Here is a 27546-nt window from a genome sequence, read left to right on the forward strand (position 1 = left end):
GCAGCAGCAGACTGGGGGCCTCTGGGTGCTGGCCTCCAAGTTCATCTCCTCATTGCAGCCTGAAACCCATTAGCTCGACTGCCAGCCAGCACCAAATGCAAACTTTTACACTTCCAGTTACTTTTAAAAGAGCTCAAGCAAGCAGAGCTTTGAACCACTAGGAGACATTGAGCTTCGCCTGCCTTCTGCACCCAACAGCTGTTACCCATTGATAAGCCTGGGCCTGGCACTCAGAGCTCTGGGCTCAGCACCTCCTCCCCACACTGCTGAGACTTCACCTGGACTTCACACAGGTGCCCTCCTTCTCTGGGAGTTCCCTGGCCTGCCTCCCCTTCTGAGCACTGACCTTGGGTGTCCTACAGGCTCCTGTGAGGGACTTACACATACACACACACACATGCACATGCACTGACACGCATGCTCTTGCACACACATGCATGGACACACACACTCAGGTTGCTTGACTTGCTGGGAGGTGGGGTGCTCGGGGCAGGGGAGTTGGGGCTGTCTGAGGAACCCATGGATCCAACCTTGCTTGTTCACCCCTTAACTGCACTGAGGTCTTCTGACTGCAACAGGAGCATTTAACACCGTCACCCTGCTCGCTCCGTGACAGCCATGCCTACATCCTCCTCTGTCGCCATTAATATAGAAGCTGCTGCGTAACGACACCAAGCCCTGCTGCACATTGCCTGCCGGAGACCTCGTTACAAAGGAAACCACCCTGTTATCTGGGGAAATTGGAAGTAGTGTCCATGGCCCAGGGCAGTTTGCCCTCTCGATGTCATCACACCGCGTCCTGGGAGGTGCTGCTCTGGTACATTCCTGCTCCCCAGCCTGGGATGTGACCTGGCAGAGGGGCCTTTGGACTCTGGCCATGGGGCATCATGGGGGGCCTGTTGGGGGCACAACTCTGACAGCTCTCCCTGGCATGTTTCCTCTTTGCACAGAGCAATGCCCAGGAAGGATGTGGGGTGGCAGGGGTTAGAGAGGGCTCCAGCCTTAGCAAGAAACCTTAGCTGCCATCCCTATCTTGCCCAGGTCAGCAGTGAGGGAAGGAGGGGAGGCCAGAGTGATGACCAAGGCCCAGCCCTGATGCCCCCAGAGTCCTATGGAGGGCTGCTGTGGGTCACACCACCGAGTGGAACCTTGAGTCTCTGCTCCCTACCCCTGAGTTCTAATGGTCAATCTGCCAGGGGAGTGGCCTGGCCCTGGCCCGGGCCCACAGGCTGCACATCCTGGCTGGAGGCTGGAGCTTCAGGATCCCTGTGCTGGGCCCAGACCCTGCCCACAATACCCACGATGGGACCCAGCACCAGCTCCTCAGCCACACCTGTCCAGCGTGAGCATGCTGGGATGGCCCCGGCCTTGGCTCTCTGCAGGAAACAGGGCCTTCTGAGCCAGGGAGAATTTGGGGGTAGAGAATGCAATGCCTGTTTTTTGCACCCACATCTGGGCTGGTAAAATCTGCACCCGCTGCTGCGGTGCAGTAGTTGGGATTGGGGAGCTCCTGGCCTGTGCAGAGAGAGTGTAGCCACATGGAGGGCAGGCAAGCACCCCTCTGAGGGCACAATGGTCAGAGAGCAGAGGCAGCCATGGGGGTTGAGGATCAGTAAGGGGGCCACAAGCAAGGGTCAGGGCCCCAGGGAGCCAGTGACTCCTGTGTGACTGGCTTCAGTTACATACGACTTAAGAGGGAAATGGGGCTGTGCAATCAGACAAGCAAAGGGTGGGGAGGCATCCACATGGGAAGGGAAGGGGCAGAGCTGTCCTAATTTGCAAATGGCAGGATCCTCTATGTAGAAAGCCCCCACAGAATCCGGTAAAAGCATTATCAGAATTAATCATTATACACAGTGAGCCTCAGGATGAGATTAATATGCAAAAATCAACAACCTGAAGAAGAGTACAATCCCTTTCACAATAGCATCCAAAGAATAGAATACTTAGATATGGATTTAATGGAAGTGTAAGGATTGCACACTGATAAATATAAAACATGACTGATGGAATAACTGAAGAGTTATTTCCTGCTTGTGGATCGGAAGACATGGTATTGGAAAGGTGACTGTCCTTCCAAATCCTTATCAAAATTACACTGTGCATTTTTGTAGAACTTGACAAGATACTGCTACAATTTACATACAATTATTACAGATATGAATGTGGGGGAGTGGAGGTCAGCATTTGGCCTAGTGGTTAAGATGTGTGTGTCCCACATCAGAGTCCCTAGGCTCAAAATCTGGCTCTAGCTCCTGATTTCAGTTTTTTACTAATGGAGACCCAGGGTGGCATCTAGTGTTGGCTCAAGTACTCGGGGTTCTGCCACACCTCCATAGGAGATCTGGATTGAATTTCTGACTCCTGGCTTCAGCCCAGCCCAGCACCAGCTGTCTCAGGCATTTAGGGAGTGGATGGAAACTCTCTTTCCTTCTCACTCTCTGCATTTATATGTTGTTCTTTCTGCTCCACAAATGAAAAATTAAAAAAGCATCAGGAATGGCCAAAATAATTTTAAAAAACAAGAGCAGAATTGGAGCTTTCTATCTTTGTAACTTCAACATTGACTATAAAGCTACATTTCTGAACCCAGTGTGGACAAGTACGAAGACAGACACATGGACCCACGGAACAGAGTGACTCCAGAGTAAAATTCTTATAGTTGTTGACAGTGTATTTTCAGCAAGGTGTCCTCAGGACAACCCAGTGAGCAAAGGGCAGTCTTTTTAAAAAATAATGCTGGGAAACTGGATATCCACATGCAAAACCCCTTACCTCACACCATACACCAAAACTATCTCAAAATAGACCAGAGATTTAAACATAAAAAGTAAAATAATACCAACTTGAAATGTTTAAAATCAGTTTATACAGGGCTTACTTATTAATTGAGAGTCACGAAAGATCTCTAGTCATTTATTTGTTCCCCCAGATGTCCACCAGGAAGCTGGGGACTCAGTCCAGATCTTGCATGTGAGTGGCAAGAACTCAATGACTTGGGCCTTCACCTGCTATCTCCCAGGGTCTGCATTAGCAGGAAGCTGGAGTCAGGAGCCAGACATTGAATCCAAGCATTCTAAGATGGAGAAGACGGAGATGTTGCACATCTTAACTGGCTGGCATCTGAACTGCTGGGCCAGGCACTCACTCTGACAATTAACTTTCAGATGACACAGGATAAAGTCTTCAAGAACTTGGACTTGACAAAGATTTCTTAGATATGGCACCCAAGGCACAACACAGCAAGAATACAGATCAACCTGATGGCATGGAAACTGAAAACATCTGTGCTTCAAAAGCCATGAAGACAAGCAATGGACTAGGAGAAAATGTCTGTAGAACATAAATCTGATAAATATAGAACATAAATTTGAGAAATAATTCACACTTTGAATAAAAAAAAATCTTCTAAAAGATAAGCAAGCAGCCGGTGCCACGGCTCAATAGGCTAATCCTCCACCTGCGGCGCCGGCACCCCATGTTCTAGTACTGGTTGGGGCACCGGATTCTGTCCTGATTGTTCTTCTTCCAGGCCAGCTCTCTGCTGTGGCCCGGGAGTGCAGTGGAGGATGGCCCAAGTGCTTGGGCCCTGCACCCACATGGGAGACCAGGAGAAGCACCTGGCTCCTGGCTTCGGATCAGCGCAGTTCACTGGCCGCAGCGGCTATTGGGGGGTGAACCAACTGAAAAGGAAGACCTTTCTCTCTCTCTCTCTCTCTCTCTCTCTCTTGCTGTCCACTCTGCCTGTCAAAAAAAAAAAAAAAGAGTCTATCTATTCCTGCACTCAGTTTTCAACATTATCCAGGTCAGGTCATATGACAGGGCAGGTACAGGCTTTAGATCCATCTTGCTCTCCCTGCCTACAGAGTCAAGAGGATAAGTAATAAAGGATTTGGTGGGAAATTAGAAATTTTTTTCTGACATTCTGGCTCCTCTCATTAACAAGATAGACAAATGGTTCTGTAAAAAAATAGTTACTGTGTTGGGGCTGGTACTGTGGCTCAGAGGGTTAAAACCTCAGCCCACAGTGCCAGCATCCCATATGGGTACCAGTTCAAGTCCCAGCTACTCCACTTGTGATCCAGCTCTCTGCTATGGCCTGGGAAAGTAGTAGAAGGCCCAGTTGCTTGGGCCCCTGCACCCACACAGGAGACCTGGAAGAAGCTTCTGGCTCCTAGCTTTGGATTGTCCTGGCTCTGGCCATTGCAGCCATCTGGAGAGTGAACCAGTGGATGGAAGACCTCTGCCTCTTTGTCTCTCTCTCTCTCTATCTCTCTCGCTGCCTCTGCCTCTCTGTAATATTGCCTTTTAAATAAATAAATATTTAACGTGAAAATTTAGAATTTACTTCATGTGTAAAGTAATTATTCCTAGCTTTACTCATATTAAATGCTTTTTCAAACAATATTGAAAATATATGAAAACAAAAGTTCATTCCAAGATAATGCCATTTTTGAGAATATGCTTGTACAAGGGTCAGAAATCTCACTCTGTTTTTAAAAACATTTATAAACATGTATATTCAGAATGATTTTTTCTTGATTTTTCATATATTCACCATCCTCCAGAAGTGTTCCTGGTCTCTTCAACCACTTCTGTGTGCATGATTAGGGCCCTTCCACGTTGTGATTCTTCCCATGTTGCCCACATCGCCACTTTATCTGGACGTGTGTTCCCTCAGGTGAGTGAAAGACGCCCACCTTCCTCTGGAGGCACCACTTTCTCCTACAGAGCATTCTCCTCTCTTTTCCCCTGCTACCTGATTCTAAACTCCACCTTTCCTTTCCTTCATTTCTTCAGAAATTGCCTTTGCTGATCCACCCTTTACCGACTCCCTCAGGTGCGTTTGTCTCCGAAGCATCACTAGCTCTCTGGCTACTTTAGCTCAAAGACGATCTTCCAGCCACATATAGCTACATACACTTAAAATTAGTACAACTGAATAAAATGAAAAGTATCTCCTCCAGTCACACCAGCCACATCTGAACTGCTCAAGGGTCACAGGTGAGTAACAGCTGCCGCACTGCACAGCGCAGGAAGTTAGAGGGGATGGCACAGAGTAGCTTTGTTCATATCAATTCCGGAACTCAGTCCCAAGGGCTTAGGGTACTTTATATGACTGTATTATTCCTTTCCTAAGCAGAGGATGACCTCACATCCCCTTCATTCTAATAGGTAAGAAGCACTTCATTGCGGTACTTAATGCTGGAAATACAATTCCTGATACTTAAGAGTATCCTCTCATATGCCAACACAGCTTGTCTTAGGCAGCTTCCTAAGGCAGCAGCTACCTTTCTCAGCCTCTAAATGAACTGCTGGGTTCAATCTCAGAAGTAACATCCAAACCAAACCCAAAACAGTTTTGATCTTTTTCAGTACACATTAAGCACCAGAAATACCTGTATGATGAAAGCTAAATGTTACTACAAGCACACAGATGTTTCCAGAATACTGAGGATCAAAAAACATAACCAATACGTAAAAGGTGAAGTTGAATATATGCAGAAAACAACATAATGAAATGGTTCTTGGCTAACAGGAAGAAAGGCAGAATTAATAAGACAAGAACTAGTCCATAACAGGAATGGTCACAATAGAAATACAAGTTGGAATGGCTTCCCCACCTGAAATGATTCTGTGTGGCTCAACAGGGAGCTCTCCTGGCTAAGGAGTCACCTGTCCTGTCATGACAGCAGATATTTAACTTTTGTAGAGGAAAATACCATAGGATCTTATAACCTAATGACATCAAATAATGAATCACGCATCCTAACATTGCGGCCACCAACCCACTTTCTGATCATACTTGGTTGATGGCAGTATAAAATGTCTAAATCTTTCAAAAACAACTGTGGTCACACATTTCAAGAGCCTTAAAAACAAAAAAATCACCCAGGGTTAGCATTGTGTAATAGCAGGTTAAGCTACCAATTGTGACAACGGCTTCCAGCTTCTTTTTTTTTTTTTTTAATAGATGTTTTTATTTATTTGAAAGTCAGAGTTAGAGAGGGAGAGACAGAGATCTTCCATCTGCTGATTCAATATCCAGATGGCTGCCTGGCCACAGCTGAACCAAGCCAAAGCCAGGAGCCAGAAGCTTCCTCCAGGTCTCCCATGTGGGTGCAGGGGCCCTAGGATTTAAGCCATCTTCCCCTGCTTTCCCAGGCTATTAGCAGGGAGCTGGATCAGAAGTAGAACAGCCAGGACATGAACCAATGCCCTTAGGATGCCAGCATCACAAGTGGCAGCTTTATCTAGTATACCACAACACCAGCCCACAGATCCAGCTTCTTACTAATGGCCTGGGAAAAGCAGCAGAAGGTGGCCCAAGTGTTTGAGCCCCTGCTCCCCTCCTCAGAGACCTAGATGAAGCTCCTGGCTTCAGTCTGGCTGTTACAGCCATCTAGGTAGTGAACTAGTAGATGGAAGATGTCTCTCTCTCTGTATGTCCCTCTGTGTGTGTCTCTCCCTCTCGCTGTGTTAACTCTTGACTTTCAAAATAAATAAATATTAAAAAAAATTATCCAGGAGCAAATGTTTAGCTTAGTGGTTAAAACACCTATATCTTACGTTGGAGTACCTAGATCTGATGCTCAACTCTGGCTTTTGACTCCAGCTTCCTGCTAATGCAGGTCCTGGGAGGCAATGGTGATGGCTAAGTGGCTGAGTCCCTGCCACCTACATAAGAGACCTGGACTAACAGTTGCAGGCATCTGGGAAGTGAATCAGTGAATAGGAGCTCTTCTTCTCTGTCTTATTTCTCTCAAATAAAATAAACAATCCAGTAATAGAGTTCATTTTTATTTGTTTATTTAATTAATTATTTATTTGAGAGACAGAGTTATAGAGAGAGAAGGAAAGACACAGAAAGACATCTTCCATCTGCTGGTTCATTCCTCAAATGTCAACAATAGCCAGGGCTGGGCCAGGCTGATGCCAGGAGTCAGGAGCTTCATCTGGGCTTCCCATGTGGGTACAGGGGCCCAACAACTTGGGCCCTCCTCTACTGCTTTCCCATGGGCATTAGCAGGGAGCTGGATAAGGAGTAGAACATCTGGGACTCAAACCAGCATCTAAATGGTATGTTGGCATCACAGGTGGTGGCTTAACCATTATGCCACAATGCCAGTCCCTGGGAAATCATTCTTATTCAATAAAAGTAATCTATTACTACAAGTTTGGCTTAGTAATAAGCCAAACAAAATAGTGGTAATAGCAACCACTACCACTAGGCAGACTAAAATACATGCAACACATAATTCTATCTAAAATGCTATATGATAGATCTGCAACACATGTACACATATATTTCATATTATAAAAAAGGTCTGGGGCCAGTGCCGCGTCTCAATAGGCTAATCCTCCACCTAGCAGTGCTGGCACACCGGGTTCTAGTCCCGGTTGGGGCGCCAGACTCTGTCCCGGTTGCCCCTCTTCCGGGCCAGCTCTCTGCTGTGGCCAGGGAAGGCAGTGGAGGATGGCCCAAGTACTTGGGCCCTGCACCCCATGGAAGACCAGGAGAAGCACCTGGCTCCTGCCTCCGATCAGTGTATTGCACCAGTCGCAGCGCACCAGCCGTGGCGGCCATTGGAGGGTGAACCAACGGCAAAGGAAGACCTTTCTCTCTGTCTCTCTCTCACTATCCACTCTGCCTGTCAAAAAAAAAAAATAAAATAAAAAATAAAAATAAAAAATAAAAAAAGGTCTGGAAGACCACAAATGAAATGTTGACAATGGTTGTCAGTGTTAGCAGATTTTGAATACCTTAAATTTCTCTTAAATTGCTTTTGCTTCTTTACTTTCTATTTGCTATGGAATAGACTGCTACCTCTCAATAAAATGGACAGGGAAGGAATATCTATTTTAGCCTGTTTCTCTTTTAAGCATAAATTCTTTGATTGTTATCCATAAACATCTTTAGCATTCTATTTGTTTCAGTGCTTTAAGAAAAGACGCTGAATTTATTTAATTGATAGAATGACATATAATTTACTATGTCAATAGATTTTTTCTCCTCTAACACTAGATTGAAACAAACTAGCTTGAGGAGGATTTTTGTTTCACCCTCTTATCTAAACTACACTTTTCAACAATAAATACTTTTCTCCTAGAGATTTTAAATATTCCAAATACAAAGGAACTTCAAAGGTCATGACCCTTTTGTCAGTGGTGATGCCAGTCACTCAGCCCATCCCTAAAGAAATGAGGGTCTTGGAAGTTCAACACTGTCAGGGCAGTCTTTTTTTCTTTAAACATGATTAACTAAAGCAAAACAGGTACTCTTTACAGATTTTTACAGGGTAAGAAATAAAAAGGGAGAAGGAGCCAAATCAGAGCTGTCATGTGAATGCTTAATCATTTCCCATCAAAAGGCAAAACTGCCCTTGCTTGATGAGAGGAACAAGCAGGAGCCCTGTGGGGGAGAAACACTTTGGTGAAGCATTCCTAGGTGTGCTGCTGCTGAAGCGTCTGCTGACTTTCTCCAAACGCTCTCCTCATAAGCTGATGTTATCTTTCTCTAGTCCTCCAGATAATCAACAAGCAAAAGGCCTTGAGCGTCCCTAGAAACTTCTGCCCAGGTCTTTGCTCTTGATTGGTCTACTTAAGCTTTGGTTGGATCACTTCTACCTCTCGGTAACCACTGCTCTGATTGTGTTTTGTCTTAAGGATCATAGGTTTAAAGCCATGTTTCATCTCAATGTAGGTCATTTCTTCAAAGAAATGCCACAGGGTCTTGATCCCACTTGTTGAAAACATCTACTGAAAGCTCTGCTTTTGTCTGTAGCAAAAGTTTTGGCACCCATTGAGCAGAACAATTGCTTCACTTAATTTTTCAGTCAGAATTGTAAAAACTGAACCAACAGAGAGGTCTGGTGTTAGCTACAGTTCCTGTTAATTATTGGTCCTCTTCAGTTAGGTAGGGTATGAACAAGAATAAATTTTCTCTCACAAATCAATGTGGATGGTATGCCACCACAGGCTTCATCTTCAACATTCTCTTGCCCCTTAGAATGAGTTACTCACTTACAAATTGCTGATTTCTTTGGGACTTTGGCCATATAAGCTTTTTATAAACCATTGGCAACTTCACTGTTCTCCCAAGTTTCACAATAAATTTGATGCATGCTTTGATTTTAGCAGAGTTCATGCAGCACTGACAGAAGTTCTTTTCAAATCAATGTCTTATGCTTCTTAGTGTCTTTAACTAAATCCTGTTCAAACATTATTTATTTTGGTGCAAAAAATTTTGAAAGTCAAGCATAATGTTTTCATAATACATATTTTCCATGAACTTTTTACAGATCCCTTGTGTGTTGCCATGGATCATCACAATGGACTACTAAGATCTCTGCCATACAGTGTAAAGCTGGGCATGCACTTTTTCTGTGTCAGAGAATTAAGTCCTTATCATGATCACTCATCCAGATCAACCCTTTCTCTCCCTTCCAAGAGTGATCATCTGTTTCGCCTCTCTGTTCCTCCCAGTCTCCTCAGCTTCTCTTCCTTTCCCTGCTTTTGCTCTTTGCTTTGTTCATCTTCTTTTTAGTTCTCTGCCTCAAAGGCTGTCTACACCAAAGGTCTTATTTGTTAGCCAACAGGTGATACCAAAATCGGCTTGGACAAATCTATGCGAATCTACACGGGCACAGTATACCTTCCTCTGGCTGTCGGTAGACCACTCTGCTTCCACTGGCAGCTCTGACTGCTGAGTCTGATTTTCTCTCTCAGTATATCTCTCAGTATGTCTCTCCACCTCCCAAATGGCTGCCAACAAATGTTATAGGGAATAACTCTTTTCCACCATTTTTTGTTATCTTCCATCGCAAACTGATTTTTTTGTGTCCACAAAAAATGAGGAAATGCTAATACACCCCACAAATCTGAGGAAGATTCTACAATATGTGACTGAGACAGTGTCAAGAAAGACATTTAAGGGCCAGTGCTGTGGAGTAGTAAGTTAAGCTTCCACCCATGGTGCCGGCATCCCATATGGGTGCCAGTTTGTCCCAGCTATTCCACTTCTGACTCTGCTCCCTGCTGATGGCTTGGAAAAGTGGCAGAAGAATGCCTAAGTGCTTGGGCTCCTGCACCATGTGGGAGACCCGCAAGAAGCTCCTGGCTCCTGGCTTTGGATGTGGCCACTGGGGAGTAAACCAGCAGATGGAAGACCTCTCTCTCTGTTGCTCTCTGTTTCTCTGTAACTCAGCCTCTCAAATAAATGAATAAATAGATATTTAAATTTTTCAGTATAGTATAAGAAATGGTGACAACCAAAACTGAGATAATAATTTTCAACTTTTTCCATGGCTTAAGCTAGAGTTTCAAAATTCAAAATTTTACACAAACTATGCTTGAGGACTTTCACTGTAATATGTTTTAATCCGACAAATTACTAAATATTTCCAACAAAGAATGACATTGCATCTCCACATTCCCCTCATCACAAGCATATTTAAGGTATGTTGGGTTTCTGCTAACAAAGAATACTGCTAAAAAAAAGAATATTTTTTAAAGAGTAACTTTTTTAGTAGGAAAAGAAAATCATTGTAAATATAGTAAGTCATTTCCAAAATGATGTCATTCAAATTAATCCCACTGATCCCAAAAGCCCAAGGAACAGAAGAAAAAAATCAGAGAATATGTTCAATATTTAATAATTACCATTTAAACAATTAAACATATAATGATTTATTTAACTCAATACAACTCAGCAAAACTGCTTTTCCAGTAAATCCTGGACTAAACATCTGAATTTTACCTTAAAATTAGCCTTAGGGGCCAGCACTGTAAGGCAGCTGGTAAAGCCACCACCTATGACACTAACATTCCACATGGGCACTGGTTTGAGTCCCAGCTGCTTCACTTCTGATTCAGCTCTCTGTGAATGCACCTGGGAAAGCAACAGAGGATCTGCACTCATGTGGGAGACCCAAAAGAAGCTCCTGGCTCCTGGCTTTGGCCTGGCTCAGTCCCAGTCATTAAAGCCATTTGGGGAATGAACCATACATGGAAAATTTATGTCTCTTTCTCTGTAACCCTACTTTTCAAATAAATAAGATAAATGGTTTTTAAAAACTAGCTTTAGGGGCTGACGCTGTGGCATAGCAGGTAAAGCCAATGCCTGCAGTGCCGGCATCCCATGTGGGCGCCAGTTCGAGTCCAGGCTACTCCACTTCCAATCCAGCTCTCTGCTCTGGCCTGGGAAAGCAGTGGAAGATGGTTCAAGTCTTTGGGCCCATGCACTCACATGGAAGACCCAGAAGAAGCTCTTGGCTCCTGGTTCTTGGCTTCGGATCGGCTCAGCTCCAGCTGTTGTGGCCAACTGGGGAGTGAACCAGTGGATGGAAGACTTTCACTTTCTCTCTCTCTCTCTCTTTCTGCCTCTGGCTTTCTGTAACTCTGCCTTTCAAACAAATAAATAAATCTTAAAAAAATAATCAACAACTAGCTTTAACACTAATTTCCACTCTCCCTAAACATACATCTGTGTTCCAGCCACTATCAGGTAATTACTATTGCCCAACTGTATCTTCCTACTTGTTCTTTATTGGTCCTGCTCCTTTACATGGAAAGTCCTCCCATTTCAATCCACAAACCTCTCATCCTGGAAGCTTTTCAGTATGCTTTTGCAGAAGGGGATCTGGGACTAGCTGTCAGGAGTCCTAAATTTAAAATGCTAGCTGAGCTATTAATTACAGGAATTTTAATATGCCATTTGCTTTCCCTGGATTTTATTGCCTCAAAGCATTTAGTGAGGTGGTTCCTGTAGTAACAGATAACATGGAAAGCTGAAGTCTGAGTTTGTTATGGGTGGTGGGCTGGATAAATTATCTTTATTTCACACATGATTAAATATTTCACCCATGATTGTTGCTGTGGATTCATTTCTGAGAGGAGGAGTGTGGTGGGGGCAAGAGGTGTGGAGTCACCACACAGACCCCGGGAGTCGGGTGAAAGCAGGCCTGAGGCAAGTAGCCTGCAGACTCATTTATTTTAGTTGCTACAGCTGCTTATATAGCTAAGGCAGACAATCTGGTCAAGGGGCGGTCTATGCCCTAACCAATCACACCCTGTTGCCAGGCAGTTTCCAAAGCCATCCAACCACAGCCTGTTGCCAGGCAGGCTCCATTGTCATATGGTTTCCAAAACCATCCATTCACAGCCTGTTGCCAGGCAGTTTCTGTTGCCAGTGGCCATCTTGTCATGGCCTTCTCATTCCACCACATTTCCCCCTTTTCATTTATTTTTCAGCAATGGGAGGCATGATTCTTGGCCATACCATTGTTGACCCTGTTTCCATGTGGTCTCTGTATGCAGCTGTGCCTGTCTTAGATTGTCCCCCAGGGGATCTTACCCATCATTGACTAACCAGTGCTCAAAATGAGAGACCAGAGGAGTACTTGCTCAGATGGGCATAGGAATGAGGAACAATGGTAATCAGGAATGGCATGACTGCACACAGGCTGTGGGCCATTTGAGTGGCTGACCAGAGCTAGTGGGTATAAAGCAGTAGTGGATGTGGCTATGGGTAGTTCCTCGGGGTAGGATGATAGGGCAGGTGCATCTGCTAATAAGGCGGACTGTCAGTCTTGTTCAGCTGGTTCTGGTTGGCTGTCAGTTGTAGGCTTGATGTTTCTGGCTGGTAACCAAGTGGGCTGTCCCACATTCTCCAAAAAGACACAAGCATATTGGAACTGGTCCCATGTCTTAGAACCTTCACCACAAGGGGTTTTTCTTGTAGTGATTCACAGTGTCTTGGTAGGCAGCTGAACCAATCCTTTCACTTTCAGATTCTTCTCCTTTGCTCCTCTGATCAAGTCAACACACACCTTCTCCAGGAACTTGATGTTGCAGCTGCTCAGGGTGATCCTAATTTGGTGAATGGCCACCTCTGGTTCCACGGGTGTCTTCCGCACTGTTTTTCGCAATTATCAGGGTGCTGGATCGGAAGTGGAGCAGTCTGGTCTCAAACCAGCACCCATATGGGATGCTGGCACTTCAGGGCAGGGTGTTAACCCACTGCACCATAGCGCTGGCCCTGCACACTCCTTTCTACAGATTTTGTCCTCCTGGACCTATCAGATGTTAGCAGAATGGTAGTTCATGAGCCTGCTGTGTGTTCTTCCTTGTTCTCACTCTGTCTGCTTCTTCCCTTCTTCTTTTAATTTATGGGTGGTGGGCTGGAGAAATTATCTTTATTTCACCCATGATCAAATATTTCACCCACGATGATTATATTTCATAGGTATTAGGATTGTTTTAAACCAGTCACTTTTGGCTAGGGAAGAGGTAGACTAATACCCAGTTTCCAGAACAGTGAGGCTGAAAGAATCACAGAGGGTTATAAAGACTTCCATGGAGAATGGCAAAATGGAACTTCTCAGCCATGTACTTAGCAACACAGTCAGAAGGTGCAAACTATTGTGTGGGGAAAAAAAAGAAACATGGAAAGCCCAAATCTCCATCTGGAACAGGAGTAGGGAACATCTGACCCATGGGCCACATAAAGCAAGCAGAATCACTTGGTCTGGCCCTGCCAAAGCAGCTGTAAGCAGGACTCAAAATTCACAAATCTGTAGCAGCCTGAGTTTAAGTTGATCATATTGTATGGCCCACAAATGATGCTATCAATATCCAAATAGGCCTTGGCAGAAATACATTGCCCACTCCTGATACAGAAACAAGAGTCACAATCTTTTACTTTGCAACTATCTCCAAGTAGATCCATTTCCACATCTGATATTACATCATCTCTGTGGGCATATTTTGCTTTCTACTTATTCAAACACTGGCTTCACCTTCTCATCCAGCTCCTTGTTTCTTCTCTTCCCTTTTCTCTTTCTTTCTTTCTTTCTTTCTTTCTTTCTTTCTTTCTTTCTTTCTTTCTTTCTTTCTTTCTTTCTTTCTTTCACAGGCAGAGTTAGACAGTGAGAGAGAGAGACAGAGAGAAAGGTCTTCCTTTCATTCATCCCCCCAACCAAATGGCCGCTAAGGCCAGTGTGCAGCACCAATCCAAAGCCAAGAGCCAGGTGCTTCCTCCTGGTCTTCCATGTGTGGGGGGGGTGCAGGGCCCAAGGACTTGGGCCATCCTCCGCTGCCTTCCCGGGCCACAGCAGAGAGTTGGACTGGAAGAGGAGCAACTGGGACAGAATCCGGTGCCCAAACTGGGACTAGAACCCAGGGTGCTGGCACTGCAGGTGGAGGATTAGCCAAGTGAGCCATGGCGCCAGCCCCAGCTCCTTGTTTCAACTAGACTTCCCCACATTTTGAAGCTTCTGCATGTTGCAACACTTCAAATCAATACATTACCAGTTCATTTTAAATGTACTTGTGAATGGAACTCTGGTTTGTCTGCATAGTTCCCTCCCCAGTTCTATTTCAAGAGCCTAAAATTGGGGATGAGACAGGATCACTGAACTTCTGTTGAATAATTTCTTATATTCCTACCTTGTACTGAGCATACAAATAAATACTTAATAGATAAAAAGAAACAAAATAACTCATAAATTTTGAAGGCTAGTAGCTGAGTTTATAAACTGGTTTGCTGATTGCATAAAACATTATATTTCCCTTTTCATGTATGATGCTAGGATGCATTGCTAAATACAAGTGGGGAAAAAGGCTGGCTTAGTAGCATTTTTGTTTTTTTGACAGGCAGAGTGGATAGTGAGAGAGAGAGACAGAGAAAGGTCTTCCTTTGCCGTTGGTTCACCCTCCAATGGCCACCACAGCTGGTGCGCTGCAGCCGGCACACCACGCTGATCCAAAGGGAGGAGCCAGGTGCTTCTCCTGGTCTCCCATGTGGGTGCAGGGCCCAAGCACTTGGGCCATCCTCCACTGCCTTTCCGGGCTACAGCAGAGAGCTGGCCTGGAAGAAGGGCAACCGGGAAAGAATCCGGCGCCCCGACCAGGACTAGAACCCGGTGTGCCGGTGCCTCTAGGTGGAGGATTAGCCTATTGAGCCATGGCGCTGGCCCAGTAGGCATTTTCTTAACAAGAAATAGACATCTATTACCTTTCTCCATATAGTAAAATGAGATGACTGACTAGATGATGATTCTGTGGCTTAAGCATATCTCGAACTAAGTTCTAAAGAACTCAGATTAAATGATGGTCAGGTTATTTGTTAGTCCTAAACCATTTTTATAGAACATTTTTGAAAAACACAGAAAGTATGGAATACAAGATTCTCTATGTTTTAGGGGAAATCATTCCCTAACTATTTCTAAACCATAATCTTTACTGCCTATACCTTCCCATTCATTATTTCCTGATACCGTCAACATTCATTTGACTAAATATTAAAACATACTTTGAGAGTTTCAGCAAAAAAAAGGACTTTGCTGACATAATATATTTTCAAAATGTGGTATGTTGTTGAGGTGCAACAGCTGCATATGGGACTTCTGTTTATTGTAGGGCTTCTGCAAATATTACTCTCATAGATACATGCAATGACAGGAGAGAAGACATTCAAATAAAATGAGCTGCAGTGTGCAGAATGGAAGTTATTAAAGGCACATTCACTTGTGCGGGACATACAAGTGAAGCTTGAGAAAGCAGCACATTCACATCTAAGAGACTAGAAAAAACAACTTGCCTAAGAAAAAAAACTAAAAGCCATAAGCAGATTCAAAATTATTAGTGATTAAGAGTAAGAAGAGTGGACAAAACATCAATAGCAAATGACAGGAGAGGAGGGTGAGAGCATTTGTTACTCACAGGAATTCTTCTCCAGGGAGTCTGGGTATATTTGTCAGCATAAGTGCATTTTTCCTCTTTAGATTTTTGGTGACAGTTACACCGAGTTGCTTGAACAAAAACACACATTTTTACATTGGTTTCATTCTGCATACACACACAAAGTAATTAGGGGCTCTCTTAGGGGGTAAAAAAACCAAATCAAGAAAAAAGTTACACATTACAAAATGATTCTAAACTTTTATAGCAAATATCAGTCTTTACTCAGTAGTCCCTCATCTTATTCAGGGACTGAGTTTGAGTCAGCCAGTGAGATCAGAATTTCAAACAGTCCAACTATGCTTGGCAACCTCTTAAATTGTTCAAAAACATACTACATATAATTCACACAGTGTGTAATTATGTGCTAAAATATATACAGTATTATGTATATAGATATATATAGTGATATACAGTATATAAAGAATACAATTGCAAATTTTATAGTTTTCTAAATGATTATGGTGCTATATAGTCATTATTGTACTCTTCTTGAATGCATTTTTGATGGGAATCTACTTGCTACTAAATACCACCAATTCATAAGTCAGGCTACCTATTCATATGTGCAATGTTACCAAGCCTCTTTAATGATGTGTTCTCTTTACTGGACTGTAATTTTTTGAAGCATCTCTACCCTTTGACAAGACCACAAGACCATCTGTCCCTCTCAATTCTCAAATGAATTCTTTACATGTGATGCCTCTCAAAGTATACTCAATTATACAGCACACAGTGTATATACTGCATAAACATTGGTGTTTTCAAATCATCATCAAATACAATGAAAAGATGGAAAATGAGAATTCACTGTTATGTAAAGCTGAAATGTAACCAAATTATTTGTTAAGCAACCCCACTGAAGGTAAATATACTTTCTCATAGAAAAACCTAAGAAATCCTTGATTACTACATCAAGTTGAAATTACACATTCCTATTTTTAAAATATTTACCAATATTAAAATTTTCATAATTGTACTCAGATTATTCCAATCTCCTATGGAACATAAAATCCAGCTATAAACAACAATCTCTACATTACATAGTTTCCATCCTTAAGCAATGGGATAATTGCTGAAACAAAACTCACTACTACAAATGCAAGTCAACTAAGTCTCTGGGAATTCACTGTAATAGGACTTAATTTTTAACATATAGGGGAGGTATGTACAGAGGAGAAAAGTAATATAAAACACTGATCAGAATGCAAGTTCACTACTTATTGCATCCTTATTATGACAATTCCAGAGATAATATCTTTTTTGCTAACACATGGAGAGTAATATTTGAGTTATACTAGATGTTTCAATCTTCCATAATTGGAAAAGCCTAGTTTTTAGTAACACTTCAATAGATGTAAACCAACTGCCCAAATCACTCCCTCTCCACCTGCTTTCTGTAATAGCTGACAGATTGTATTCACATGGTACTCTTTGAGGAAGTATGTCTTCCCTCTTGTTCCAAGGAAATAGATCTTGATTAATCTGAACCAATGTATGCTTAGGAAAGGATAAGGAACTCAAATGTAGCTAATAAAACAGGAGGAAAGTCTGAGGTATTCTGAGAAATAGCATGTCCATTTTAAAAACAAGTATTAAACAGATCTACTAGGGAAAATGGGTTCTACACCAACCTTTGGGTATTACCCTGTGAGAATGTGACACAGCTAAAAAGACTTTCTACAAAGGAAGAGAAAACCACAAGGATTCTAGAAAAGCCAAACTAGAACTTCAACCATTAACCAAATAACCAATAAGTAACCATGGAACTGGATGGGACCTATATACTTTCTTTTTATTTTAGTTTACAAATGTTCTTGTATCTTAAGTCACTTTTAGTTAGGGATTTAAAACATTCTAAGACACACATTGATTTGTGCTGGGTCATTTGGAGCAAGCCATTAAATAAGAGTTACTAATTATCCTACACCCCTGGGCCAGGCATTAGGCCAATAAACTAAATACATGGTTCATTTAACTCCCACAACCCTCTAGCATCAGTATTTTTATTATTCCCATGTACAGAAAAGGCTCAAGAGAGAGAGATTATATACCTTCCTTAAGAGAACATAGCTATGTTTCTTCTTTTTTTTTTTTTTTTTTTTTTTTTTTTTTTTTTTTTTTTGACAGGCAGAGTGGATAGAGAGAGAGAAAGGTCTTCCTTTTTCCATTGGGTCACCCCCCAGTGGCCGCTGGGCTGGCGCGCTGTGGCTGGTGCATCACACTGATCCAAAGCCAGTTGCCAGGTGCTTCTCCTGGTCTCCCATGCGGGTGCAGGGCCCAAGCACTTGGGCCATCCTCCACTGCCTTCCCGGGCCACAGCAGAGAGCTGGCCTGGAAGAGGGGCAACTGGGAAAGAATCCGGCACCCCAACCAGGACTAGAACCCCATGTGCCAGTGCTGCAGGTGGAGGATTAGCCTAGTGAGCCATGGCACAGGCCCCACAGATATGCTTCAAAAGCAAGATTTGAACCCAAGTCTAACGTGGGTTTTCAAAGATACTTCTAGCCTATTTAACCTGAGTTTCACTTTCTATGACTCCATAGTTAAAATTCTACACCAGTAATTTCACAAAATTATGCTGGTTTCAATGTACAAATACATCTAAATTATTATTTAATTAGTGTTCTGAGGAGAAAATAACAATAATTCTTAGCATTTTGGAATAAGATTTGAATAGTCAAACCTCTCTATCTTTCAGGTAAATTCTCAAGGCATCGTAATCTAATTTTGTATCAGCCAGCATCACATAAACAAGAATTCAACACTTTATACTGTCATTTTATTTTTCCAAATGTTGCATGCATGCATAGGTTACAATTGAATGCATACCTTTCCCACCAAGACTACTCAATGGGCCATCAAAGAAGGAGGCACCTTTCTCTGAAGGGAGGAAAGAACTTCCACTTTGATTATGGCCTTGTCTAAATAAGGTCAGAGTTTGTGAACTCAAGAGGCTTCCATAGCCTTGGCATCTCATGACAAGAACATCGGGTGATTACTGACATTATAAATAAGAGTGTCAATTGTTAAATCAACAATGGGAGTCACTGTACACTTGCTCCCCATGTAGGATCTTTGTCCTTAATGTGTTGTACTAAACAAATTAATGGTAAAATCACTACTCAAACAGTACTTTATACTTTGTGCATCTGTATGGGTGCAAACTGTTGAAATGCTTACTTAGTATATACCAAGTTGATCTTGATGAAGGATGATATGGGAGAGGGAGAGGGAGTGGGAGATGGGAGGGTTACAGTTGGGAGGGGGGTTATGGGGGGAAACGCCACTATAATCCAAAAGTTGTACTTTTGAAATTTACATTTGTTAAATAAAAGTTTTAAAAAAGAATGTATAACTTATAAAATGACAAGAAAACATAGAAGTATAAAACTGGAAGGAGACAACTTTGAAATCATCAAGAAAACCTTTGCATTATGGATAAAGCACTAAAGAGGTAACAGAATTTGCCAAAGTCATTAAACAAATTAATATTAGAGACAAGAAAAGTCATCTGACTCCTATTAATGGCTTTTCTTGTGCCTTTTCCCCCATTTACAAAAAGTAACCTAAAGATGTAAAAAAAGAATTTTTAAATAGAAGGGCAATTTTAATTTTGATCATGTGAAAAATGCTATTACAAATCTCTACTTTCAATAGTTTATACCTTTTAAATTCTTCTGATTTGAACAAGTGATTTTCTAGAGTTTCAGAGGTAAACATTATACCTTTATAATCTTCCTGAATGACTTCCAATGCCCTATTGCAAAAAAGACATGTTTCTCCTTAAAACTCATTTAATAAGATGTCTGCTTCAGCGTGTCACTGCTGTTAATGACTAGCAGTAAATCCTCTCCAGCTCTCTAAATCTACAGAGACAAACTGTACCAACATTAAGCTCTAGAATCAAGAACAGGAACTGCCAAGTTTCACAAAGTTTGCTGTGCATGTGAGGCCACAATTCCCCTTCAGTTTATTTAAATGAGCTCATTTTTCTGTTTTCTTAAATTTTTCATGTATCCTCCAAGATACAGTTACTTTAAAGCATGCCACAGGGTCCAGTGCTGTGGTGTAGGGGGTGAAGCTTCCGTCTGCAATGCTGGCATCCCATGTGGATACCAGTTCTTGTCCTGACTGCTCTACTTCCTAGCCAGCTCCCTGCTAATATGCCTGAAAGATGGTCCAAGTGCTTGGGCCCAGGCACCCACATAGGAGATCTAGATGAGTTCCTGGCAATTGGCTTCAGCATAGAGCAGCACTGGCTGTTGTAGCCATTTAGGGAGTGAACAAGTGGATGGAAGATCTCTATCTCTCTCTTTCCCCCTGCTCCCTTCTCTGTAACTCTGCCTTTCAAATAAATTAATAAATCTTTAAAAGAAAAAAGTATGTCACAAGGTTTATTATAATTTATCTAACTATAATTTTAAAAAGAATGTCTAAGGGTTCATTTGTAGATGATAACATATTCAGTACTTCTGACTTCCTTCAGTTTATTCCTTATCTGCTACCTTAAACTTTTACAATTTAATCTAAATATATTCTCAAAAATAGCAACTCAAATTTTTAAGTAAAAATTATTTAATTTCAGAACTTAAAAGATTTATAAATTCCAACTTTCAAATGCTATATAATTGCATCAGATAAAATAATGAGCAGTAAATTTTCTCCAATCAATGGTTCAGAGGTTTAGCCCACTTAGTTTCCCTAAAGATGATTTCACTACACCACTTATTCATTTTAATCTTCGCTACCTATTCTTGTGTTATTTTCCAATTTCTCCCTCAAGTATTTGCAATGCATTAAGTAATTTTTAGACAGATAACTATGTGGCATATCACAAGTCTACCAGAAGCTAGCTCAAACACCTAAGGTCACTGTCAAGATTCCAATAGTTCTCACAAACACACATGTAATCTGAAAAATGCTCTATATCACTTGTTTTAGAAAAACAAAATACTGGAAGCACTTATTTTATAGATATTAAATTGGAGGAGAATTATCATTGTGACTAAGAAGATTAGAGGGCTGGCACCATGGCTCAATAGGCTAATCCTCCACCTGCGGCACCGGCACACTGGGTTCTAGTCCCAGTCGGGACACCAGATTCTGTCCCGGTTGCCACTCTTCCAGGCCAGCTCTCTGCTATGGCCCTGGAGTGCAGTGGAGGATGGCCCAAGTCCTTGAGCCCTGCACCCACATGGGAGACCAGGAGAAGGACCTGGCTCCTGGCTTCTGATCAGCGCAAAGCACCAGCCGCAGCGTGCCAGCCACAGCGGCCATTGGAGGGTGAACCAATGGCAAAGGAAGACCTTTCTCTCTGTCTCTCTCTCACTGTCCACTCTGCCTGTCAAAAAAAAAAAAAAAAGGTAAATAAGGTAGTAATACTGTTAATGGCTCCATGTACACAAATTTGACAACTTATATAAAATGGAGAAATTCCTCAATAACCATAAACTCTCCAAACTCTTCAAAAATGAAGTAGACAGCCAGTGCTGTGGCTCAGTAGGCTAATCCTCCACCTTGCGGCACCAGCACACTGGGTTCTAGTCCCGGTCAGGGCACTGGATTCTGTCCCGGTTGCCCCCCTTCCAGGCCAGCTCTCTGCTGTGGCCAGGGAGTGCAGTGGAGGATGGCCCAAGTCCTTGGGCCCTGCACCCCATGGGAGACCAGGATAGGTACCTGGCTTCTGGCTTCAGATCAGTGTGATGCGCCGGCCACAGCACGCCAGCCACAGTGGCCATTGGAGGGTGAACCAACGGCAAAAGGAAGACCTTTCTCTCTGTCTCTCTCTCTCTCTGTCTACTCTGCCTGTCAAAAAAAAAAAAAAAAAAAAAAAAAAAGTAGATGACCTAAGCAAACCTATTGACTACTAATGAAAATGAATCCATAATTTAAAACTTCCCATGAAACAAATACCTAAGGCTTTAGATATTTTATTGGCAAGTTCTTCCAACATTTAAAGGGTCAACATGTATCAGTTTGATACATACTCTTAAGGAAAATAAAAATAAAGCCAATTAGATTATAAATTAATTAAATCAAATAAGACTAGCATTATCCTGATCCTAACAAATGTAGAAAAGACCACAGCTTAACATCCCTCACAAAGATACAAAAGTCCTTAATAAATATATCTGAGTATCAATTCAACAATATATAAAAATGAAACATATCTTCAACAAATGCAGTTGATCCTATAAAAGCAAGGCTCATTCAACTGTCAAAAAGCAATATAATTTACCACATCAAGAAATAAAACATAATTATCTCAATAGATGCTGATAAAGTTCCTAACAAAATTCAACATCCAGTCATGATATAAATATGATTGATAATTAACAGATAATGGCTCAAGTACTTGGGTTCCTGCCTCCCATATGAGAGATTCAGCTTGAGTTTACTTAGCTTGAGTTTCAGGCTCCTGGCTTCAGCCTGACCCACTCCTACTGTTGTGAGCACTTGAGGAGTAAACTAGGAGATGGAAGATGGGTACCTCTCTCTCTCTCTCTCCAATAAAGTGAAATTAAACTTAAAATAACAATGAAAGTTAAAAAAACTACTCTAGCATCATATTTAATGGTAAAAGATAATATTCTACCTCTAAGACTAGGAACAAGATACTCCTATTCAGTAGTTACTGGAGTTTCTAGTCACCATAACAGCAAGGCAAGTACAAATAAAAGACAAATAGGAAAAAACAAAGAAAACTGTTTTCACTCAGATGGTAAAATTTTTGGTGCAGATAATCCCAAAGTATAAAACTACTAGAATCAACCCAGATATCCATCAACTGATGACTGGATAAAGAAAATGCGATATATATATATGTGTGTGTGTGTGTGTGTGTGTGTACACTATTAAATGGTGCTCAGCCATAAAAAAGAATGAGATCCTGCCTTTCACAACAGAATGGATGCAACTAGAAACCATCATGCTTAGTGAAATAAGCCAGTCCGAAAAAGACAAATGTGTTTTCTCTGATATGTGGCTGTTAATATAGAATATCAAAAATTTATAGGAATGAAACAAACATTTTGTGATATGATTGTCGCTTTTAGCCCTTGTTTATACTATTGTAGAACTCTGGTCTTCCTATTTTTTACTTGTTGAATATTATGGTTAGTGTGAATTAAGCCTATGACTACAGAGTAGATTGAAAGCATGTATCTGCAAAGATTAAAGAAAAACAATAAAGGAAGGAGGGGACTGATGGAGGGAAAAGTGGAGGGAGGGAAGTATGCTTACCTTCTTAGAACTGTACCTATGTAATACATAACATCTATTCTCTTTATATTAACAAAAAGAATTTTAAACTCCTAGAATACATGAGGTTAAGAAAGTCAAAGGATATGAGAGCAATATACAAAACCAACTACTGGGGGTGAGCATTGTGGTGTAGCAGGTAAAGCCACCACCTGCTATGCTGGCATCCCACATGGGTGCTGGTTTGAGTCCTGGCTGCTCCACTTCCAATCCAGCTCCCTGCTAATGTGCCTGGGAAAGCAGTGGAAGATGGTCTAAGTCCTTGGGCCCCTGTACCCACATGGGAGACAAGGAAGAAGCTCCTGACTCCTGGCTTCAGACTGGCCTAGCTCCAGCCATTTGGGGAGTGAACTGGTGGAAGCTCTCTACCTTCCACATTTCCCGCCATCTCTCTGTAAACTCTGCCTTTCAAATAAACAAATGAATTTTAAAAATCAACTATTTTTGTGACAAGGAACTACTGGAAATTAATTTCTTAAAAGCTGCCATTTTAAATAATCCAAAGTACAAACTATATATATGTATATATATTTATATATACACGTGCATACATATGAAAGAAATCAGAAGGAATTAAATGGAGAGCTATCCTCTTCTTCACAACTGTGAGACTCAATATCAATGGATTCCAAGACTCACTATTGTTGGAGACAACTCCTAAATTCCACTACAGATTCCAGCAGCATTTTCTTTTTGTAGAAACAGAAAAATTACTTCTAAAATTTAATATATTTTTATTTTTAACTGACATGCAGTAATCATACATATTTTTGGGGTACAGTGTGACATTGCTATGAGTGCATAAATGTGTATAAAATGATCAGAGTAATTGGCATACCTATTACCACATTTCTTTGTGTAAGTCCCAGCTCAAATAGGGGAAAAACTATTTCTATCAAAGCACAAGAATTTTAAAGATTGTGAATATAATCATTAACTGAATTGATTAATAAAACCACCCTCCCAAATAACTTTGACATTGAGCACTGACTGTGCTGTCTATTAAACCTGGACTAAGATAAAAGTGTCCAATCACATCAAAATTACTGAACAGTTTGAGAAATGCTTCTTTAAGCATTAGGGAGAAAAAAAATCATGAAATGGGAAGGAAAAGATTCTCTTTTTAAATGTTACTGAATAAATAACTTCATGCATGCAATTTTTATGCTTCACATGACACGAAGGAGCCAACATTTATCCAGTGCCAGGCACTGTGTAAACATTTTGCATAAATATTTTTAATAAATGCACAGAGGCAAAAATCACATAAAAAATTTCACACCAACTGAAAAAAAGTTATGTTTTCTGATTTTCCAAGTATTCTAGGCATCTTTACTGAGCGAAGCATCTTAGCAATTTCTACAAGTTATACTCTGAATTCTAAATGCAATTAGAATGCTAACACATTCATTAGTTTTAAAGATGGATAAACCTTCCTCTAGTATAAGGGCAGTAGAGGACTCCTGTCAGCAAACCACTTTCCACTCTTCTTTTTCAACATAGAATTAAGGCATTCTTTTGTTCTAATGATGTAACTTCCATGCATTAACTTGTCGGAAAACCCTGTAACAAACTCCCTCTTACCCAAGTGGTTCTTCCATTAGTTTGCAAAAACTGAGATCTTCCTATGAGTTCCAGAGCAGCTGCAATGGACATGGACAGTTGAGATGACTAACAAAGCAGTCTGGCAGTGTGGCCCCATCCCTGCTGACAAGCATCATCAGTGATGTCCACAAAGCTGCCTTGTGTTTCAGAGAGACCACACAACCACTAGAGGCCTCACAGCAAAGGGAGCAGATTGAGAAGAGAGAGGTCTTCTTTTCCTTTTCAAAACTTTTTTTTCTTTTTTTAAAATTTATTTATTTATTTTTAAAGGCAGAGTTACAGAGGGGCAGAGGCAGAGAGAGAGAGACAGACAGAAAGAGAGAGACAGAGGGAGAGAGAGTCTTCTATCCACTGGTTCACTCCCCAGATAGCTGCAATGGCCTGTGCTTGGCCCATCTAAATCCAAGAGCTAGGAGCTTCTTTCATTGTGATTTTTTTTAAAGATTTATTTTATTTATTTGAAAGACAGAGTTACAGAGAGTGGTAGAGACAGAGAGAGAGGTCTTCCATTTGCTAGTTCACTCCCCAGATGGCCACAATGGCTGGAGCTGTGCCAATCTGAAGCCAGAAATCTCTGGGTCTCCCAAGTGGGTGCAGGGGCCCAAGGACTTGGGCCATCCTCTACTGCTATCCCAGGCCATAGCAGAGAGCTGGATTGGAAGAGGAGCAGCAGGACTAGAACTGGCACCCTTATGGAATTCTGGTGCTTCAGACCAGGGCTTTAACCTGCTGTGCCACAGTGCAGGCCCCTCATTGTGATTTTGATTTGCATTTCCATGATGGCTAGTGATAGTCAGCATTTTTTTCATATATTTGCTAGTCATTTGAACTTCTTCTTCCATCCTTTTTATAAAGCTCTAAAAATATATTCTTTCTTTCTCTGCATGTATTACAGAATTCTGATGTGGAGTTCATTTTCTCTCAGCAGACTAAAGCTGCCTTTCCACCAGCATCAGGCTTCCATTGTTTTGCCTGCAAAGCCAGGTGTCAGACGTATCATTTTGATATGGGTGAATAATCACAACACATCATACCACATACATTCAAGAATGTGAACGAAAATTCAAATTTTGAGTATTATTATCATTTACCTATGGGATTTTAAATCTAGTGAGTCAAGCTACATTTAAGAGGATTTTAAAAATCCAGACTTTTATATCATAGCGCCTGATTTTCAATAAGCACTTTAGAGAAGAGGTGATCACAATAGATAGGGCAAAGGAATTTTAGAGCAAAAACCAAAAATATCCACATGGCATTCAAACTGATTAGAATGTTGTTAATTAAACCTAAATATTTAGTTTGTACATATGTGAATCTGGACTCATTTTCTTGAGGCTTGTTTTCAGTTTGTTGGTTGGTTGGCTGTGTGGTTTCTGTTGTGGTACTGGGCTTTTTTTTGTTTTTAGATTTTTTTTTTTTGGTCATTTACCAGGAAGTTTTTGAGCCTAAACAGGTTGAGAAACATGGTCCTGCAGCAGGGTGGCTTAGCATTGTATGTCGATTCCACACAGAGTGAGCAAGTAGCCTCGTGGGGTTGTGGAACAGCTTGGATGATCCCAGAGTCAAGCCTGAGTGGGAAGATGACAGCACATGCAAAGGATGAGCAGCCCAGCAAGCGCTGCCACACCTCCCATGGGATAAAGAGGAAAGGGTCTGGTGCCATGCGCCACACCCAAACAGAACCAGAAACCTGTTCATGTGTGGGCAGCAACTAACATGTGGTGTCAAAGCCCAAGCAGCACAGGAGGCATCTACATGGAGAGGGTGACCGGGATGGAATATCAGAGCCCAAGGGGTGATGAGGAGCCAGCGCCTGTATGTAGAGGGTACGGGGCAGCCATGCATGGAGATTCACACCTCAGTAGGGTGAGGAGAGCACCCTCAAATATGCAAGGCCCAGCACACTCTATCAAGGTCCAAGGGAGCTGGGCAGAGGAACCACACCACAAAGGGAGCGACTGGTGGTAAAGAAACTGATTATTCCCCCCCAGGGATTGATCAAGTGATGAATGCATTAAGGTAAATGGAAACCAGTCTTCTGTCTGAGAAGGGATGTATAAATTGTGGGAAAAGAGTAATGTTGCATTTAGAACAGAACTTAAGTTATGGGTATGAACTTAGTTTTTAAAACATACAGATAGAGAAATATAGTCACAAGTATGTATATAAACACCCATAAATGCATACATACATACATACACATATCACACATACCTCAGAGAGCTTAAGGGCACACAACAGCAATAAGCAATATCTAACCTCCAGATCATGGCTTCTAAATACCATTCCACTAAAAGGAACCCAGGGTACTTTGAGAAAAGGGGAAGGGCATGTTTCTAGCTTGGGACAGAAAAAGCACTGAATAAGTTGGAGACATCTTGCTTGTCAAAAAGCAAAGAAGTATTGAAGGAATGAGGAGGACATGTCAAAGGAACGCAGAAGCCAGCTTGAAAAAGTCCTCAACAGCCCAATCTTGGATAAACAAAATAAATTACATTACTAGATTATAACTGAATCAAAAAATAAGAAAGCATGAATACATACCATTATAAACCAATCAGTGAATAAACTGAAAATTTGATGAGGAATGGAGACATATAGTTTCAAAATTCCCCCCTGTTCTTTGGACACCCTGAGGTATATATTCTTATCCTTCCAGGATTCGGAATGATTTCTCATATTGTAACCCATTATTCTGGCAAAAAAGAACCATTTGGCTACAAGGGTATGGTATGGGCTATGATATCAATTGGCTTCCTTGGGTTTGAGCTCACCATATATTCACAGTAGGAATAGACATGGGTACATGGGCCTATTTCACACCAGCTACTATAATTATTGCCATTCCTACGGGAATAAAAATCTTTAGTTGACTAGCAACTCTACATGGCAGAAATATTAAGTGATCCCCGGCCACACTTTGATCTCTGGGAT

General features: G+C 41.7%; 1 long non-coding RNA gene across 1 annotated transcript in view; it reads right to left on the minus strand.

The window, feature by feature from the left end:
• The window catches only part of LOC138845406 (uncharacterized), a 37208-nt gene extending 21360 nt beyond the window's left edge, over positions 1 to 15848 (minus strand). Inside the window, exon 1 of the long non-coding RNA XR_011382500.1 lies at positions 15724 to 15848. This is a non-coding gene — a long non-coding RNA (uncharacterized lncRNA). The remainder of the gene's footprint in view (positions 1 to 15723) is intronic.
• Positions 15849 to 27546: the final 11698 nt, after the last annotated feature.

The sequence above is a fragment of the Oryctolagus cuniculus genome, chromosome 15 (genome assembly GCF_964237555.1).
Source record: "Oryctolagus cuniculus chromosome 15, mOryCun1.1, whole genome shotgun sequence".
In the NCBI taxonomy this organism is placed as follows: domain Eukaryota; kingdom Metazoa; phylum Chordata; class Mammalia; order Lagomorpha; family Leporidae; genus Oryctolagus; species Oryctolagus cuniculus.